Source organism: Astyanax mexicanus, chromosome 4 (genome assembly GCF_023375975.1).
Source record: "Astyanax mexicanus isolate ESR-SI-001 chromosome 4, AstMex3_surface, whole genome shotgun sequence".
In the NCBI taxonomy this organism is placed as follows: Eukaryota; Metazoa; Chordata; class Actinopteri; order Characiformes; family Acestrorhamphidae; genus Astyanax; species Astyanax mexicanus.
In genome coordinates, this window is record NC_064411.1 from 13,447,899 (window position 1) to 13,460,316 (window position 12,418).

The 12,418-nt window shown below is 34.8% G+C and overlaps 4 protein-coding genes across 7 annotated transcripts in view; 1 reads left to right on the plus strand and 3 right to left on the minus strand.

The window, feature by feature from the left end:
• LOC125801482 (zinc finger protein 239-like) overlaps positions 1 to 12,418 on the plus strand; it is a 297,730-nt gene that overhangs the window by 211,754 nt on the left and 73,558 nt on the right. The window lies entirely within an intron of this gene.
• The window catches only part of LOC111197414 (zinc finger protein 239-like), a 191,982-nt gene that overhangs the window by 60,313 nt on the left and 119,251 nt on the right, over positions 1 to 12,418 (minus strand). The window lies entirely within an intron of this gene.
• LOC111188866 (zinc finger protein 585A-like) overlaps positions 1 to 12,418 on the minus strand; it is a 191,980-nt gene that overhangs the window by 60,313 nt on the left and 119,249 nt on the right. The window lies entirely within an intron of this gene.
• LOC125801425 (zinc finger protein 239-like) overlaps positions 1 to 12,418 on the minus strand; it is a 140,676-nt gene that overhangs the window by 9,018 nt on the left and 119,240 nt on the right. The gene's annotated exons all lie outside the window — the stretch shown is intronic.

Consider the following 12,418-nt stretch of genomic DNA (forward strand, 5'->3'; position numbering starts at 1 on the left):
TTTTACTCAAAGATCAGCTCTATTTTTACAATTGTTAACAATTGTGACATTTCTTTTTAACAATTTCTTCGATACAAAGATCCATTAGAACTAAGAAATCTTCAGGATTTTTTTAATATGCAAGAGTGCTTTACACCAAGAAATTACAAGTAAAAAAACAAATTATCAATTAATTAATTAATTTGATTAGTTATGTTTGGTATATAATATTATAAAATCATGTAGTCCATATTTAATTTAAAATTAAATAATAAATTCTGATTACTGAAAATGAACCGAATAAGGTGAGCTTTCAATTGATCAATAGTATAATTTTGACTACCCCAAAGAGAAGGGATTTTTTGAGTCCTGTACACATTTTGTATACATCCGTGTTGTTTGGGGTCAATTTGACCCCAGGCTGTTTTAGCTTTGTAAAACATATAAAAAAATATCAGAATTTTACACGTTTGTATTGAATAATGTAAAGGCCAATATGACATGTAATTTTATAATCTTCAGCAACTTAAGATCCCTAAAATAACATAATTATAACTGTATTAGTGCAAAAACCACTGACAGTTCACAGGACAGGGGGGTGGGGAAAACATAATTCTCACGAGAACTTGATATTTCTCATTCTGTGGAGGAATATATTGTTTCTACAAACATATTGATAGTTCACACAACATAGTGGTTATGCAGAGATATAAAAAGGTTTCACAGCAGCTTCTAAACCAGTTCTCTATGTGTTCTGTCTCTCTCTCTTTCTGCTCTCTCTCTCTCTACTGAAAATGCTGTCTAAGAAAAGGTTTTCTCACATCTCTTTCACCATAACAGAGACATACAGGAGAATGTGTCTGAGGACTTTAGACCCATTAGAACTAAGAAATCTTCAGGATTCTTTCAATATGTAAGAGTGCTTTACACCAAGAAACCCTATGTTAACAAAAGATTCTTTATATCATAGTTCTGTTGGTATATAATATAATGAAATCATGTACTTCATATTTAATTTAAAATTGAATAATAAACTTTAATTACTGAAAATGAACCGAATAAGATGAGCTTTCACTTAAATGATCAATACTACAATTTTAACTACCCAAAGAGAAGCACTTCTTGTATTAAATAATCAATGCTTCACTTTGTGATGGTCACCTTAGATATTCAAACAATTTTTATACTGACAAAATTTACCATGTAAGTTAACACCAAAAATGTACACCAAATTGGTACAACCTTTTTAACATTTTATGTAATAAATGCTAAAGTTGTACCAGATGGCCTTGTCCTCACTGTTGATGGTAAACCTTTTTTTACCATTCTATCAACAAATAAACTCAATTAATTCATTTAAAACTGATATTTGCATATGAAGTTTCAGATGCTTTTACAAGTGTGAAGTACCCTTCTATACAGAAATCAGGATGGTCCATTGTGATGTCAGAGAGTGATTTTACAGGGAGGAGCTGTGAATGACCTCAATTTATGAAAAGCTTTCAGAATACATAAATAGTAAGACTTTCGACAAGGTGAGCAACAAACAAGATCTGCTGCAGTACGATCTCCTTTTCAAGAACCTGCAGGACATCAAGAAGGTAAATACAAAGAAAATGTAAAATAATATTTAAATGAAATTTAGATTTTAAAAAAAGTATCTACTGGAATCAATGTTACAATTGGTGCTCTAACAACAGCACTGACCTTTTCATAGTGATTAGTAAGTGCTATTTGTTGGCAGTGTTGGGAAGGTTACTTTTAAAATGTAATCCCTTACAGATTACTGATTACATCACTCAAAATGTAATTTGTAACGTAATCAGTTACATTACTTCAAGTGAGTAACGTAATCTGATTACTTTGGATTACTTTAAATATTGTCATTTTTTTAAGCCTGAATGAATGTAACAAATAGATAAACAAATAAAACAGCCTTTTCAATCACTCTATAAAAATACTTATGAAACCATTTCATCAAACAATTTTATGAAACACTTCTATAAATTGATGATAAAACCATTTAAAACCAAACAATGTAACAACAACCGTAACCTATCTATTTGCAGGTTTGCCTCCAGTGTAATTTTGACAACAAATTGTGATTTAGTCTTAGTCATAGTCTAGACAAAAATAGTATTTAGTTTTAGTCACAATTTAGTCATCTGAAATGTTTTTAGTTTTAGTCGACTTAATGTCATAAGAATATAGTCGACTAAAATTACAGTAAATTTAGTCGACTAAAATGTAAAGGGTGTAAATGTAAATGCTTTTTCATCAGTTCCCTTGAATTATTAACTATACACTTATACGAAATGAAACGTTTAATAACCACTTGAGTAATATTGTTAATGTTTGAAAGTGAATATATATTTATATATGATTTAATGTATATTATTATTATTATTACTATTATTATTGTAGGTGTGTGACTATACATATTTTACATTTAAAATTTTGCTCTAGAAATCAGGTCATAAAACATCTGAATAGTTAAATTATAGTTTGAACAGAGCTGTAGATGCAAAAACAGCTTTTAAATGATCTAGTTTTATCTCCAGCAGTAACCCAGCACATCTACTGGAGCTACAGTCTATAAATGAGATGAAAACACACCTTCACACACTGTCCTGTAGAGATGCTCTCAGGATGTACAGAGAGACTTCATGAGTTAAAGTGAGAAACCTATGAGAAAGTGCTGTAAGGAACTTTACACAGACTTTTGGGTTCATAGATTGACTTATTTTATTGTTTTATTTTGGTTATATTATTGAGTTCCTTTCTGACCTGCTGCTGCTTTAACACTAGCTATATATTTCCCACTGTGAGACTAAACAGATGATCTGATCTTAATGAGTTAGGGTTCTGTATCAGTTCTGTGTTTTAGTGCACTGCCGAGTTAAACACATCAGCTCATGAAATAACATCAGTATTAAAACGCGGATCTCTGCATGGAGATCTGTGTGACTCTGGTCTGCAGAAGCTGAAAGATTAGTGGTGTTTTTACCGGTAATGGAGTCGCTCCACGCGGTTTACACGTTATCTTGTTTTTCGCGACGTCAAAAGAGAAATATATCGCCCCTCTCTCTCTCTCTCTCTCTCCCTCTCTCCCTGCTGAACACTGTAGAGTTAACTTCCAGTCGAGCTCTGTATCGACAGTTTAATTCCGCGCGGCGCTGCTGCAGGAGAGGCGGGTACTCCACCTTCGCTAAAGTAGCAGTGATTGGATCTCTTCCTAACTGGACCCTACCTTTCACAGACCTAAATCAGTTCTGATTGGATTTCGTCCCTGCCAAACATTTTCGTCTCGTTTTTATTCGTTGACCAAAATGTCAGTTAATTTCGTCTCGTTGTGTGTGCGGAGCCGCTGTGAGCCGCTGCCCCTCCTCCCTGTGTGTGTGTGCAGCGAGATGGGACGAGGGGCAGACAGTTCCCTGTCATATCAGAGCGATTTCACCGCAAAATGTTATTTGCGTTTTGTCAGTGTTGGAAGAGCAAAAATAGGAAAGTACCGCAATGTAACCCTTTTATTTTAGCAGAGTAACTGTAATCTGATTACCACTTACTGAAGCAGTAACTGTAACGGATTACAGTTACTTATAATTTGTAATCTGATTACGTAACGCCGTTACATGTAATCCGTTACTTCCCAACACTGTTTGTTGGGGTAGTTTGAAGTGACTCTAACAACGAAATACATTTTTCTGATAAACTGGTGCACATTTCTATCTCTTCTATCTCTGAGTGTCACTCTAACTGTAGCCATCTTACCTAAATTGAAATGTAAGTGCAAACAAGTTGGGGCATCACTTGAAGTTTACCATCAACAGTGAGGACCAAGTCCATCTGGTATAACTTTAGCATTTATTACATACAGTGTTAAAAAGATTTTATCAATTTAGTGTAAATTTTTGAATAGTGTTAACTTGCATGGTAAATTTTGTCAGTACAAAATTGTTTGAATATCTATGGTGACCATCACAAAGTGAAGCACTGAGTATTTAATACAAGGAGTAAGTGCTTCTCTTTGGGGTAGTCTAAATGGTACTGTTGATCAATTAAGTGAAAGCTCTTTAGCATTTATTACATACACAGTGTTAAAAAGGTTATACATTATTTACCATTAAAATTCCTTAAACTAATGGCTCAGATCCTAATTAATAACAGGATCTACTACATTTTTAAACATTGGTTATTTAGTAATATGTAAATGTCTTGTTTAAAGTCATTTAACATTTTATTTTAGATATTGTGGACAAATGTTTAAAAATCCACTTATTCTTATGCAATTCCACTTCTTACCTGTTTTACCTGAACATCTCCTCGATAATCCCTCTGGAAACAAATGTAATATTTTCAAGTGGACTTTTATATTAGGAACTGTTGCTCATTTCCCCAAGAGTGTCTATTTATTTATTCTGAAAGCTTTCCATAAACTGAGGTCATTCACAGCTCCTCCCTGTAAAATCACTCTCTGACATCACAATGGACCATCCTGATTTCTGTATAGAAGGGTACTTCACACTTGTAAAAGCATTTTAAACTTCATATTCAAATATCAGTTTAAAACTAACAGTTATAAAATAAAAAGGATTTGTTCAATAGTTTATTTGTTAATAGGATGATAAAATCATTTTTGACTTTTCCAAAATGAGTTCAGCAAGAATTCTCATTCTGCTACAAAATATTAGCCGATTTTTACACTATTTTTTGTACATATTAAAGGAAGAAGTTACTGGTGTTGGAGAATACTTTGGCCAGATTATATCTGGTATCTGGTTTGGTGTAGAAATATGAGACAAACACCTCTGGTTGCTTGAGTCACTTAAAACTACCCCAACAAATAACACTTACAAAAATTTACTCAAAGATCAGCTCTATTTTTACAATTGTTAACAATTGTGACATTTCTTTTTAACAATTTCTTCGATACAAAGATCCATTAGAAATAAGAAATCTTCAGGATTTTTTAATATGTAAGAGTTCTTTACACCAAGAAATTACAAGTAAAAAAACAAATTATCAATTAATTAATTAATTTGATTAGTTATGTTTGGTATATAATATAACAAAATCATGTAGTCCATATTTAATTTAAAATTAAATAATAAATACTGATTACTGAAAATGAACCGAATAAGGTGAGCTTTCAATTGATCAATAGTATAATTTTGACCACCCCAAAGAGAAGGGATTTTTTGAGTCCTGTACACATTTTGTATACATCAGTTTTGTTTGGGGTCAATTTGACCCCAGGCTGTTTTAGCTTTGTAAAACATATAAAAAATATCAGAATTTTACACGTTTGTGTTGAATAATGTAAAGGCCAATATGACATGTAATTTTATAATTCAACAACTTAAGATCCCTAAAATAACATAATTATAACTGTATTAGTGCAAGAACCACTGACAGTTCACAGGACAGGGGGGCGGGGAAAACATTATTCTCACGAGAACTTGATATTTCTCATTCTGTGGAGGAATATATTGTTTCTACAAACATATTGATAGTTCACACAACATAGTGGTTATGCAGAGAAATGTTTCACAGCAGCTTCTAAACCAGTTCTCTATGTGTTCTGTCTCTCTCTCTTTCTGCTCTCTCTCTCTCTACTGAAAATGCCGTCTAAGAAAAGGTTTTCTCTCAGTGAGGATTTCTCACATCTCTTTCACCATGACAGAGACATAGAGGAGAATGTGTCTGAGAAAAAGGAGCACTTTAGACTTTAGAACTTTAGAGCCATTAGAACTAAGAAATCTTCAGGATTCTTTCAATATGTAAGAGTGCTTTACACCAAGAAACCCTATGTTAACAAATAATTCTTAATATCATAGTACTATTGGTATATAATATAATGAATTCATGTAGTTCATATTTTATTTAAAACTGAATAATAAACTTTAATTACTGAAAATGAACCGAATAAGATGAGCTTTCACTTAATTGAACAACAGTACCATTTTAACTACCCCAAAGAGAAGCACTTACTCCTTGTATTAAAAAATCAATGCTTCACTTTGTGATGGTCACCATGGATATTCAAACAATTTTTATACTGACAAAATTTACCATGCAAGTTAACACTGTTCAAAAATGTACACCAAATTGATAAAACCTTTTTAACACTGTGTAATAAATGTTGTACCAGATGGACTTGGTCCTCATTGTTGATGGTAAACTTGTTTTTACCATTCTATCAACAAACAAACTCAATTAATTCATTTAAAACTGATATTTGCATATGAAGTTTCAAAAGTACCCTTCTCTACAGAATTCAGGATGGTCCATTGTGATGTCAGAGAGTGATTTTACAGGGAGTAGGTGTGAATGACCTCAATTTATGGAAAGCTTTCAGAATACATAAATAGTAAGACTTTAGACAAGGTGAGCAACAAACAAGATCTGCTGCAGTACGATCTCCTTTTCAAGAATCTGCAGAACATCAAGAAGGTAAATGCAAAGAAAATGTAACCATAATATTTTAAATGAAATTTAGATTTTTTAAAAAGTGTCTACTGGAATCAATGTCACAACTGGGGCTCTAACGATGACACTGATCTTTCCATAGTAATTAGTAAGTGCTATTTGTTGGAGTTGTACAGGAGCAAGCAGCAATCAGAGAATCTCTATAGAGAAAAAACTCACTTCAGAATCTGCTCTGAATCTCAGTCACTCAACAGAGTCTGGAATGTATAAACAACAGTATACATTTTTATTCTAAAAAGTATTAAACATTTATAAATTATTATTTTTTAGCAAAATAATAATTTATAATTGTTAGATACTTTTGTTGTAAAAAAGAAAATGAAAGATGGGTCCACACCCACCCCTCATCCGGGGTACAACTCCCCTACGTGTTCGTTTGATAGAGAGAGTCGTAGACAGGTGGAGTGAAGTTGAAAGCAAACCAAGTATTTATTACTGAGCTCAGGAGAACCATGCACACAAGACATTTAACAGCCGTCCCAGCATAAGTTCTGACCCCCCTCTGATCTGACTCCATGTTTATACCCCAAATGACGTGAAACCTGCTGATGAGGCGTTGCTAAAATCATCTCATGTTAGTATTGTCATGGAAATCGACAAATGACAAAACAAAAGACCCGGGATGCCAAAAGAGAAGTCTTTTATTTTGAGGTTGCAAAAGAAAAATACAGCAAGCAAGGCAATGTAGATGAAAGTAGTCAGGAAAAATCGGAGCCCCCTTTTCTGTGTCGACCGGGCATTTTTATACGGTCCCGTGCATACATGAGGTAATGTCCCCATGACTTGTTTTTGGAACCAATCACTACCATATATGGACCAAACCAGAGAAAAGATGCTGAAAAAACACTGGACGTCTTGTTCTCTCAAAAAGAGGAACAGAAACCGCACGTATAACAGATGATAAGCTTTTTAGGAGAGAATAATTCATAAATCAGAAAACTCCATTTGCTATGACAAGCTTGTTTCCAGGCAACCCTCGACTTTCTTTCCTTTTGCCCCTCAAGTCTGAGCCTTGTCACAGGAGCAGAGAATACAAGTTCACATAACACTCAATGATAAAATACAAGAATATAGTGTAACTCTGTTACAGGGAGTAATAATACTGATTGAATGATTAACAGGAATAATCAGTGTAATTGATTATGAATACATGAAGTAAATCAGGAATACATGGAATAAATGTTGATTTTCCCCCACAGTATGCATAATTTCACGTGTTAGTAATCCGTTTCACGTGTCTGACCGGACCACTAGTGCTTGGCCTTGACTGTGTCCAGCCAGAACTGAACATTGTTGCATTATCTGTGTGCGTGTGCGTCACTCCCCGCTTTGAAGAGCTGCAGGTTTAGGGAGGCACCCCCCACACACAGAGAAGGCCGCTTTGGTCTAAGAGCCTCCCCTGTAGCAATTTAGTTCATACAGAGTGCACCAGTCGATGATTGATGGCCGTTAGTTAGGATCATGCAGTGACCAAAATGCCTTAAGCATGAGCTAAACCAGTCACACAATAGATTTCATATGTTATATGCTAATATGTCAATAACACGTGGTTAGTCCGCCATACAATAGATCCTATGTGTTAGTAAATGCCTTATGTATCATGTGGGTTAGTTTGTCATATAATAGAGTTTTTATCCGACATCCAATTAGCCTGAACTTTGGACTGTGGGACGAAACCGGAGCACCCGCAGACACGGGAAATAATCTAATCTAATATAATGTAATATAATGTAATATAATATAATATAATATAATATAATATAATAATATTAATTATTATAATAATAATTATATATATAATATAATTGATTATAATTAATAGTAACATAATATAATTGTTTCAAGCAGGGAAATTATAATTTTTCTCCCTCAAAATTGGCGGTCCCTGGTGTTTAAGGTGCTGAACTGCAAGTAGAGATCCCTTAAAGAACCTCTTAAGAATATCGACTGGGTGAGGTCACTCGTTAATCTGCGAGCGAGTTTACGTAGTACTTTAGTTACGCACGGGTTTGGGAAACACTCTTTAATTAACGATCAATCTTAAGTACGAGTTAACGAAGTTCTTAGCGTAACGAAGCTTTCAGGAAACCCACCCCTGATCTCTATTATTAATTTTATTCCTCTTGCTTGTAGACTTGGAACCAAAATGTCATCCCAATCAAACCAGTAAAAAAAAAATTCTAATTGAATATAACATTAGTTTTTGCATTAAGGTTTTTATCTCACAGCAATAATAATGAAGGAGAAAATAGATGTACTTTACATAAATAGAACAGATATAGTTCATCATAATATCAAAAATGAACATTGTTTATGCATTAATATAGCATAGATCATAAATTAACTATTTTTTTGAAGAGACTGCATGAGACGATGCTTCCGTCCACCTGAACGGTCCCGTGCATTCCAAAGCCAAACCTTTGCAACCTGCTCGATCTCTGCATCCTTTGGTGGTGGCATGATTGATCTTCTCACGGCCTCTTAAAATGATAATATAGAGATATGAGAATGCAGTCAGGTAAATACTACATCTGTTAGTGTCTTTTCATGTACAATGCTTAATTTTAGAGAAATTTGCAGACTGTATTTGATTACAGTGATTCTTATATAGTGATAGTTATTTGAATTTGAATTTCTTCAGGCTGTTCATGGTGAAACATAAATAGCCTTTACAGTCACTGTGTGTGACTGGTAGTTACATTCTATAAACATGTGAGGTGGCCGATATCAGGATATCAGGTTCACAAAAATACCAAAACTTTTTAAAATGATATCTTTCCCTTAGCTTAACTGGCTATCTTTGCATTAGCTTAACTGAATATCTTTCCCTTAGCTTAACTGGCTAGCTTTCCATTAGCTTAACTGGCTATCTTTCCCTTAGCTTAACTGGCTAGCTTTCCATTAGCTTAACTGGCTATCGTTCCCTTAGCTTAACTGGCTATATTTCCGTTAGCTTAGCTGGATATCTTTCCCTTAGCTTAACTGGTTATTTTTCCCTTAGCTTAACTGGCTATCTTTCCCTTAGCTTAACTGGTTATTTTTCCCTTAGCTTAACTGGCTATCTTTCCCTTAGCTTAACTGGCTATCTTTCCCTTAGCTTAACTGGCTATCTTTCCCTTAGCTTAACTGGCTATCTTTCCCTTAGCTTAACTGGCTATCTTTCCCTTAGCTTAACTGGCTATCTTTCCCTTAGCTTAACTGGATATCTTTCCCTTAGCTTAACTGGCTATCTTTCCCTTAGCTTAGCTGGATATCTTTCCCTTAGCTTAAGTGGATATCTTTCCATTTTCCATTTCCCTTAATATTTCCCTTAGCAAGCCATTGTTCCCTTAGCTGGTTATTGTTGACATACTTGGATATAAAGTTAACTTACTTAACAGCAGTCTTTCTCCAAGAGCCGAGATAAGCTGCCAACTTGGGAGCCCCTCGTGTTATTTAAATGTGAGGTAAATTCTCATTCTAACTTAGGACAATGCTAACTTTTTTTAGCACAATGCTAACTTCAACATAGCTACCCTTATAATGCTACAATAACCTGAGAGTGGTAACTGCATTAGCACCACATTAGCGTATCTTAGCAAAAAATAGAAAAGCGTATAGTAGAACAGAAATTATAACTTACCTTTCAGTCACTTTGACAGACCAAAGTCACTCACTGACGTTGCCTTTAAGCTTGATCGTTGCTCTGTGGTAAAGGCACGTGCAGGGAGGGGGGAGGGGAGGGGGGTGGATTCGTTGGTTACATGATCCTCACAATTAAATATCACATGCAAAAATAAAAAAATATGTAACTTTTATAACCTTGCTGGCTTACACAAAGTGTATAGTCAAGCACAAAAACATTTATAATTTAATATTTGTATTTATTTATTATCAGCACTACCAATAATAAAGGTGAGATTATGAATCAGCACCATGGAGCAAATTCGTAGCTATCCAAAATATTAAATAAAAATATTTTTATAAATAAAAATGTATAGCTATACAGTATATGTCTTGAAAAATATGAGATGTTACTATGTGTGTGTGTGTGTGTGCCCCTCCAAAGGTCTCTGCACAACTCTGCTGTGGTACCTTGATTTTTCTCCACTTTTGGTTTAGAAAATCTTTCAGAGCTGATACTACATTTCACACAGTGTTGCTCCTATCCACTAAGCTAGCTAATCTACCTAGCTCTCACAGACAAAAACAATAAAAAATATTCAGATACCCTTCATATGAACTTGTTATGACACAAACTTTCAGATTGTAAAATATTGTATGGTAAATTTGGGCTGACCCAGAGTAACCTAGCATAGGATTTGTGTGGGCATGCTCACATATGTGTGCGTGCTGCCCACATATAACCCACAATGCCTACAGTGTGTAAATGGTGCAGGCTGAATTAGGGCTGACCCACAGTGGCCCTGCATGAGATTTGTGTGCACATGCCAAAGTGCAGGTTGCCGACATATAACCCATACCGGGTATGAAATGGTGCAGGCTGAATTTGGGCTGACCCACACTGGCTCTGCATGGGATTTGTGTGGGCATGCTAAACTGTGCTTTGCCCACATATATCCCACACTGGCCCTTCAGGGTGTGAAATGGTGCAGGCTAAATGTGGGCTGACCCACAGTGGGCCTGCCTGGGATTTGTGTGGGCGCATCAAAGTGTTGGCTGTCCAAATAATTCCCACACTGGGCCTACAGGGGCATTAATGCACTGGACCAGTTTAGGCTAGCCCACAGCGGCCTTTTATAGGATTTGAGTGGGCGAGCCAATGAACAGGCTGCCCACAGAAAACCCATGTTGGGCCTGTTTGGAATTTTAATGGGCTAGCCCCTGCCCACAGTGCCCGCACTTAGCCCACGAAGGGCCGATGTGTAGCTTTTTGCTGGGTAATAATGCACTCCATATATGCAGGATTAAAGTAAAATAAATTATACTGGACATAAACATATATAAAATGTCTCTAGAAGATATATAATAGGAAATGAAAACAGTGTGAATTTTTCTTTTGCTTAAAACAGCAAGAAAGTACTACCCTGAATGTGATAATTAGGGGTGGGTGATATGGCTCCATATTTCAGGGTAATATAGTTCATGATATTCAAAAATATTGGCAACATTATTTCTTACGATATTTATGGCATACTGCCTTATTAAAACAGATTAATGTCATTTCTGGAGCTGTGATTGTATGCAGATAAATTATCCCATAAATGGTCCTACACCTGAATAAAAAAAGTAATATTATCTCATTTCTAGAACATAAAAACAGGAAGGGGTAAGTCGAGACTCTTCATCAAGCATATACATTTAATACAGGCTTTTTGCTTCCGGTCACTGAAATTATTGTATTGAAAAACTAAATATTTGATTATAAAAGGTGAGGGGTAGAGATGTACTGCAAGTCAGAAAATTACAAAGATATTTATAAGATAAAACGAGATACACTTTGTTAGAGCAGTATAACATATTTACAGCTAGTGCTGGACGATATGGCCAAAATTTATATCACGATACATTCCTTAATTTCGGTCGATACAATATAATTTCGATATCGATATAAATATTTGGAAGGCCTCAGAAAAACTGTTAGGAATCCCTGCAATGGAAATCTGTACCTATTACTGTCTTTAAAGCCTCCTCTCATAAAAAACTGTATAATACTTTAGAAATAAAAAAATGGTCAGAATGAATTAATGCTCACCTTTATTTGCATGTAGCAATATAAAAACATGACATCTCTGTCAAACACAAACCAATAACCTATTTACATTTTACCAATATAAATAACTTTACATTACAACAGAGGCAGAGCTTCTTATCCTTTTGTAAACATATTTAACAGATCAAAACAAAAGTGCCTCATCCAGGATAAAGAATGCAGAAAGCCTTCATTCATATAAAAGGAACACGATATCACCGTCAAATAAACAAACCTATATCAACTAGAAATAACTTA